Raw genomic sequence first — 8,020 nt, 5'->3', positions numbered from 1 at the left:
CCCCACCTCCTGAGCTGCGTTCTTTCCCTTCCCGTCTAACTTACTCCCTCTGCCCCGGTGCCCTGCTGGGGCTGGCCTGGCCGTGCAGGCCGCTCTTTTCCAAGAGCGTCTCCGGCGCCTCCCCCCAGGAGTATTGCGTCCCCAAAACCCGAAGACTTTGTTCATTTAAACAAATGCCGGGGGTGGAATATGCAGGAATTGTGCAGAATTTTCCATTTTCTCTGCACGCCACTCCCCACCGTGAGTGTCCCGGGGACCAGAGCCACAGGGGCTGGCCCGGCGCACAACAGGCCACGGGCGCCGCGCGGTGCCCCCTGCAGGGCGCGGCGCGGGCACGGGCGGCCTGGGAATCCCTCCAGGCGTCCACACCCGCGGGGCCCTTCGCCCTCCAGGCTCCAGCGCGGTCTCTGCGCCGTCCGCGTCCCCGGGGCAGACTCCGAGGGGCCCAGAGGGAGGAGGGGCAGCGGCTGGAGGTTCGGGGACACCGTGTTTCTCTCGCGCCCCCGCACCCAGCCGGGGGTCCTGACGGCGGCCAGACCCCCGAGCCGGCCCCTGCCACGGCCGGAGCTGGGAGCCGGCGGGCGGCGGGTCCCCGCCTCGCACACGCGCGGACGGGGGCGCCCCTGGAGGACGCCGTCCCGGGGCGCGGCCGAGGCGGGTCCCGCGCCGCGGGGGGCGAGGGGGCGCCCGAGGCTGCGCGGGGCCGACGGGGCCCCGGAGACCCGGCTCGAGGGCGCGCGCGGGGGGTCACGTCGCGGGGCCCCCCGAGTTCTCCCGCGGAGCAGGGGGTCTCGGCCGGCGCCGAGGGGCGGGAAGCGCGCGCGCAGCCCCCGCGCCCCCGCCCGCCGCCCCTCCCCGGGGACCCCGCCGCGCGCGGGAGGGCGCGGGCCCCGCGGGAGGTCCCGGGTCGCGCCCCGCCCGCTCCCCGCCCGCGGCCGCCGGCCTCGCCCCCGCCGCGCGCCTCCCGCCTCCCGTTGCCGTGGCAACCGGCGCCTCCGGGCGCGCGCCCGCCCGCCGCTCGCCGAGCTCTGGGCAGCGGCCGCGGCAGCTCCGGCTCCAGCGGCGCCCGCGCCCGGCCCGGCCCGCCCGCCCGCCCGCCCGCCCGCCGGCCCCATGGAGCTGCTGGCCGCCGCCTTCAGCGCCGCCTGCGCGGTGGACCACGACAGCTCCGCCTCGGAGAGCGACGCGCGGGAGTCGGCGGCGGGACACCTGCCCGGCAGGTGAGCAGCGGGGCCGCCCGCGCCCCCCGCGCTCGCGCCCCGCGCCCCGGCCCCGGCCCCCCGCCCCGGCCGCGCCCCCGGCCCGCGAGGCCCCGCGACCCGGGGGTGGCGGCGGCGAGGTGCGTCCCCGCCGGGTGCCCCCGCCCGGACCCCCGCGCCGGGCCGCCCCCCCCCGCGCCCTCTCCGGCGCCCGCGCGTGCCGACCCCTCTCCGGCCCGCAGGGGCGCGGGGGCCCGCAGGGGCGCGGGGGGCCCCACGGAGGCGGCGGGGGCGCGGGGGGTCCCGCTGGGGCAGCGGGGTGCCCCACGGGGGCGGCGGGGGCGCGGGGGGCCCCGCGGGGGCAGCAGGGGCGCAGGAGTGCCCCACGGGGGCGGCGGGGGCGCGGGGGGCCCCGCGGGGGCAGCAGGGGCGCGGGGGGCCCCACGGCGCGGCGGGGACGCGGGGACGCGGGGGCCCGCGGGGGCGGCGCGGCTGGCGGGGACCGTCGGGGCGGCCCCGGGCGCGGGCGCCAAGTTTCCGACGCCGGCCGCGGGCTCCGCAGACGCGCGGGCCGGGCGGGCGGCGGCGCGTGAATCACGGGGCGCGCCCTGGCGGACACCCCCCCGCGGGGCGCCGGGTCGGGCCGGCGGGCGCGGGCCGGGTGTGTCGTCGCGTAAAAATAACCCCCGCGCGCCCCTCTCCCGGCAGCGAGTCGCCCTCCACGCCGGGGAGCGGGGCCACGCCCGAGGACTGCCCGGCGCTGGCCGACAGCCCCGCCACGCTCACCGAGGCCCTGCAGAGGATCCACCCCATCCCCGCCGACTCCTGGAGAAACCTCATCGAGCAAATAGGTGGGTGTCCGGGCCGCGGGGCTCGCCTGGGAACGGGGTTCTCGCTGGGGCGCCCCGGCGTTTGTGGGAGCCGATGTGCCCGACGGGCCGAGGAACCTCTGGACGTCGCGGCTCCCTACCAGGCCGCGGTTTGCCCCGGGCCGGGTCGGGCGGGGCTGCGCGCGAGCCTCTGCGTTTGCGACCTGCTGGCTCCGCAGGGGGTGCGCCCCCGCCCCTCCCCGGACGTGCTGTGGCTCCCCGGTCGCCCCTGCCAGGAGGGTGGGTGAGGTGCTTGCAGGAGGAGACGCCCCGGCGGGGAGGGACCCGGGCGAGACCTGGAAGCTGACCCGCGGCGGGAGCGCGGCCCTGCAGCGAGAGAGGAGGCGCCTGGACTGGGGGAGCCTCTGAGAGAACCAGGCTGCGGGCGGGACTCCCAAGCGGGCGGCTGTGCCCACTTGGCACAGGGAAGGGCGGGCCAAGCGGAGGCAGGACGGGACCCCCGGGTCAGGAAGGAGGCCGGCCCCGCCCTCCCTGGGCGGCTGTGGACGCTGAGCGCAGCGCGGGTGGAGAAGGGTCCCGGGACCTCGGTCTTGCCTTTCAAAGTCCAGAGCTGCTAGTGACGTCAGCTTCCTTGCGCCCCGCCGGCGGGTGAGGTGGGGGCCGGGCGGGCAGGCTGGTGTCAGGGCGACGGTCAGTCCACCGGCTCGGCCAGCAGCGCGCCTGGGGATTCCCTTACCTGAGTAAATGCCCCATGAAGCGCTCTGTCCCCAGCACACAGGCAGACCTGGGGTGTCTTGAGCAAACCTGGGGTGTCTCCAGCCGAAGCAACACCTCCATCCCCCGGAGCCCTGCATTTGGACACCCTGGACCGGCTCTTCCCTGGCGGGGGTTTTCCAGGCTGAGCCTGAGAGGAGCTGGGCCCTGGGGGCTGAGGGGGCTGAGCGCTGCAGGCTCTGGATTTTGTTCCGGGCTGGGTCCCAGCATGTCAGCCCCAGGGTGGCGGCGCCTGTCCCTTTGATTCCTGGGGACGTGGGAGAGGGGCTCGTGTGAGAACTAAGGCACCAGGAAACCCTTTCTCCCAGCTCTGTGCCATCTCGGCCGAGCCGGACAACTTGACGGTCACCTTCCTGAAACGGACGCTCTCGGCTAAGATCAGTGCCTTGGTCAGGAAGGAAATGCCGGGTGAGGGGTCTCCTCTCTCAGGGAGAGGCGCCATTGGTGGGTTTGCTAGCATGACGTTTTCCTTAGGGCCAGGTTTGCCATAGGGGCGTGTGGGGAGACCCCGTCCAGGAGGCAGCTGGACCTGTTGGGTCAGCCGCAGCTGCTCCAAACTGGGAGCATGACCCGGGCAAGCGTGGATGCCTGCTCCTCTCCGCCCGCGGCCTGCTCGTTTGGCAAACAGTGGGCTGAGGCTGAGTCCTTCCTCCCACCGCCTGCAGCCAGCATCTGCTGGTCCGGTGGGGGAAGGTCACAGAGGTGTCCAGTGACAGCACAGAGTTGTCGCTGAGTCTTTGCGCTTCCTCATCACCGGGCCTGTGTGAAGCAGATTCCTACAACTGCCTGGCTGCGTTCTGCTCTGTGAATTCCTGCCAGACGTAGGAAAGGACGCAGGCTCGGAAGGACACCATGGAATCAAGAGGGGAGGAAGGCGCAGTGAGCTCTGTAGACCACTCTTGGAGGTCACAGCACTCCCCACCAGGCCAGGCCAGGCCCTGAGACCCTGTGACTGGGACGGGGGACGTTTGTGTATGTGTGGGCTGTTGTCTCTGGATCTCACAAATGCTTGACACATAGAAGGTGCTCACTGATAATTAAGGGAATTCCCTGATCTTTCAGAAGTTTCTGTTTGGAGCATTTAAAAAAAAAGACTCTTTGGAACTCAATAACTGCAGGGGCTTTGGCAAGAGGGGCTGAGAGCTTCACCTCCTGCTTCAGAGCAGTACAACCAGGCTGGTGTAGATGGTTTTGATTAAGAGAGAGAGGAACGGAGCCTTCTAAGTCTGCATGGGTATAATCCAGGTGCAAGATTTTACAGGTAAAATTAACTTCCGTGTAAAATTGTGCTTACTAGGGTACAAAATAAAAAATAGGAAAACATGATAGATTGGCAATCAGTCAAGTACAGAAATTTAATCTGATACTATATAGCTCTTCAGGCAAAGTTACTCTATTTTTATTATATGGAATCTGAATTTTAAGAGTAATGAAAATGAACAGTGTGAAAAATGGTTCCATGGTGTGTCAGATAACTCTTGGTAATCACAATAACTCCAGGAAAACTGGTGTTTGACTTCATATTCTAAACATTTCAAAAAGGAGGATGTTTTAAGAAAATTCTAAAATTACTTGTATTGGGCATCTTTGGCTGCAAGTCACAAATATAGAGGGGGAAAAAAAGTGACCTGATTCCACAGCTAAGAAATTCTGGAGTTGGTTCATTCAACCAAAAATGACCCAGCTCCTTTCCCTCCAGCATTCTCAGCGTTTGGGCTTCATGTCACAGAATGGCTGCCACAGCTCCAGGCATCACCTCCTCAAGCAGCCGTGTGTAAAAACAGAAAGGGCTATTTGTCTTCAAGAGTCTGTTGGGGAGGGGCACCTTTTTGAAGACCTTAGACGATATCCCCTTACCCTTCTTACCCAGTTTGTATCATCTGCCCAAGTCTAGAGTCAACACTGGCATAGGGAACTGTCACGGAAGGTTTTATCAGTCAACATTCACCCACTTTCTAGAACAGGATGGGTCAGCACCCAAATCAAACCCTTCCCCTGTCGTCTGGGAAGAAAAAGTATAGGGAGATAGAGGAAGGAAAGCCGATGGTGTCCCAGAAATAATTGCTTCTAACCCAACTACCCACAATGCTGATATTTTTGTCTTTTTTCAGCATATGTGAGATCACATAGTGCAGTGAGATGTTGGCAATAGTATGTACCTAGGGTTTGCCAACTGCAGCATACATAAGACATATTTTTGAACCTTCAAAATATATCAAATTAAACCCTTTTGTGAAGCTTGGAAATTACATTGGGTCAATTCCATAAATATATACAGACCTACCGTGTGGGACCACCACACTAAGCAATGAAAAGTGAATCCAAACTGGCTTCTTTCTGTCTCTTAAACAGATGATTGGTTTGGTGTCGGCGATCGTGTTTTATCTCCTGCCCGCAGCTGAATCTGGGATGTGTTCCGCGTAGCCCTCAGTTCCCCTCTTCATTCCTTCGTCTGATTAACTCCGTGTAATCGTCTGCTGGATTGTAATATTGGAAAAATGCAGGCTCTTAATTGTTTTAAGTAAACATTACACTTACCCTAAAGCCTTTATAATTTAGCTTTATGGAGCATGGGAAGACAACTAATTTAATCCACAGGGCTGACGTATCGGGCTCCTGTTTATGAATTTATCCAGTCGCATTTAGGATTTCAAAGCAACTCACTTTCCTTTTTTACTGTTTAGTTGTGTTTAACAGATGAAAAGGAATAATGGCCGACATCTGTACTGCACTGTCAGAGAAAGGACTTTCAAGGGGCAGTTCCTCCATATTAGGACTTTCTGAGGCAAAACATCTTTGTTTTCTAAATATCAAGGGGCCCTGAACCATCTCCAGACCAGTGTATCCAGCTGCCGCTGGCCTCTCCAGGCGCCCCCCGGTGTACCTGGGTCTCCACCGTCCCACCCCTTAGTTGGCACCTCCTCCCGTGTCCCTGGTCTCCTTGAGTTGGGGCCACCAGGTCACCTTATGACCCGGCACCCGGCGCCTACCAGGTCTGCCTTGTACCTTATCACTGTCCCTGACTCGGACTCATGACTCCACCCCTCACTTCCACTCCGGTGCAGGCCTCCGGCTAGAGAATTAGCACCATTCCAGCTCCTCACACCGTCCTCCTAAACGGAGACCAGGGCTGCTTGTCTGAGGACTCTCGGGACCAACCCTTGCCCGTGGGACAGCCCGCCTCCTCCATGGTGCGGCAGCGGACAAGGCCCTGCAGTCCAGCCCCCTCCCTACCCAGCCCAGCTGGGAACCCCCGGCCACTGAAGCTTCCTGCACCTCCTACGTGAAGAGACCAGCCCCCGCCTGAGGCCAGGACATCAGGAATGACGTTTTCCTGGTGGAGGTGCCACCTGTGCGCTGAGTCCTCTGATCCCCCAGATCCCCTTAGAGACTTAGAATGCGTTCATTCCAAGCACAGTCAGTCAGGAAAGGAAGCTGAAACTGTGAGAGCAACAAAGGAATGTTTCCCTTTGGAATCATCAGGCTGGTGAGTAGTAGATTTGACTGCAAAGGGCAAATTTACAACTACTCTCATGTCACAGTCCGCATGTGTGAGTTTTAATATGGATGCATTTAACGCTCCGGAGGGCATCCTGATGAGCTCCTGGAACGCAGGTGGGACGTTTCCAGCAACCTCATGCACGTTGGTTATTAACACGCCAAGAGCTAGGTTCCTGCTGTTTGCCAGGTCTGCCAGCATAGCTGGTGTGGTTGGACTTTGAGTCCATGCTGTACTTGCAAAAACTCCTATCGTGCAGGTCTCGCTCGGGAAGTGAAGTCGCGCTGACACACACCTCAGCTGCCGTGCTCGGCCGAGCACTCGCCTCCACAAGGGCACAAAGCCTTGACTAGCGATCCGGAAGGATCTTTGCCTGAAATTTTTTCTTTTCTTCATCGCCACTCTGTCTGCTTCCAGGGCTCCTGTATCAGGAATACCGAGATAAATCGACACTCCAGGAAATCGAAACCAGGAGGAAGCAAGATGCAGAAATACAAGCTAATGCTGACAGGTCCCCAGGCAGCGTGGAGACTCCGGAGGAGGAGGACGAAGAGGAGGAAGAGGAGGAGGAGCTGCCCAGCCCACCCGTGAGGAAGGCTCTGCCCCAGATCTGCCTGCTCAGTAACCCCCACTCCAGGTTTAACCTCTGGCAGGATCTCCCAGAGATTCGGAGCAGCGGGGTGCTGGACATCCTCCAGCCGGAGGAGGTCAAGCTGCAGGAGGTAAGCTGCAGGGTGGGGGCGTCCCGTGCAACAGCCGGTGCTAGGCTTTTCAGAGGAGGCGCAGGCCCCCCCCAGAAGAATTACTGGCAGGGCTTATCCACTCAGATCATGCAGGAAAATTCACAGGCAGCAAAAATATGCCAAGGTACCTTGCAGGAGAGCGCCGACCCGTCTATTGTGTGTTCCCAGCGTGCTGTCTCTTTGGAGAGTAAGATTGTGGCTTCATAACCTTTGGGGTGACTGTCGGGGACCCGTGGCAGGCGTGGATGCAGTGCCCTAGGGGATGCTGAACTCGAGGTTGGGCAGCGGCTCGTCATCTGTGCTTGTCACTCACGATCTTGCGCACAGCTCTGTGCTAGAGTGCCTTGACCTGGGTGAACGGGGGGCTCTAAAAGAACACCCTCAGACACCCACCTTCCCTAAAACAGTGCAGAAGTCTGGGGTTTGTGCCACGCACCCCCCGGCTCCTCCCCCCTCCCCCCAGCCTCATCGGCAGCCAACTTTGCCCGTCAGTTGGGCTGAGAAGATCGTTGAGCCACCCAAGGGTTCGTCGCTGGCAGAGAGCGGAGCCAATGAAAAGTGAGCAGTGACGGAATGAGTAGCGCAGGAATCCAAGTTGAGCAGAGTGGACATAGAGGGGAGATCTGGGGTGACGAGAGAAGAACGTGGCCAGCAGTCAGGAGAGGACGTGGTTGGGAGGAGTGATCCAGAGGAGGGCGTGTGTCCCCCGAGATCGGGGCTACTGGCCTGTGCTGTGCGGTTCTGGTCACTGTGCTTGCAGGCTCCCCCTGCCCACACCGCGCCCACCTGCTGGCCTTGTCCCCGCCCCAGAGCTCTGCCCTCCTGCACCGCCTCCCTCCTGTGCTGCCTGCACAGACACAGTTAATGACCCAGTCGGGCTTAGCCCCGGCCGGTCTCCTCAGAGAAGCTGTGGGACTCCCACACCTCTGGGGAGGGCTCCAGAGACATGGCTTTGGAAGAGCCACCTGGGGCGCA

At 62.3% G+C, this 8,020-nt stretch overlaps 1 protein-coding gene across 1 annotated transcript in view; it reads left to right on the top strand.

The window, feature by feature from the left end:
- The first annotated feature begins 1,911 nt into the window (after positions 1-1,911).
- Positions 1,912-8,020, top strand: part of NGEF (neuronal guanine nucleotide exchange factor) — a 31,018-nt gene continuing 24,909 nt past the window's right edge. Inside the window, exons 1-2 of the mRNA XM_037524241.2 lie at positions 1,912-2,050; positions 6,720-7,024. The gene's annotated coding sequence lies outside the window, so the exon portion shown is untranslated. The remainder of the gene's footprint in view (positions 2,051-6,719; positions 7,025-8,020) is intronic.

Source organism: Talpa occidentalis, unplaced genomic scaffold (assembly GCF_014898055.3).
Source record: "Talpa occidentalis isolate TD23 unplaced genomic scaffold, MPIMG_talOcc4v2.1 talOcc4.3, whole genome shotgun sequence".
NCBI classification, from domain to species: domain Eukaryota; kingdom Metazoa; phylum Chordata; class Mammalia; order Eulipotyphla; family Talpidae; genus Talpa; species Talpa occidentalis.
The sequence above is the reverse complement of the archived record's forward strand: the minus strand, read 5'-3'. Positions and strand labels throughout refer to the sequence as shown.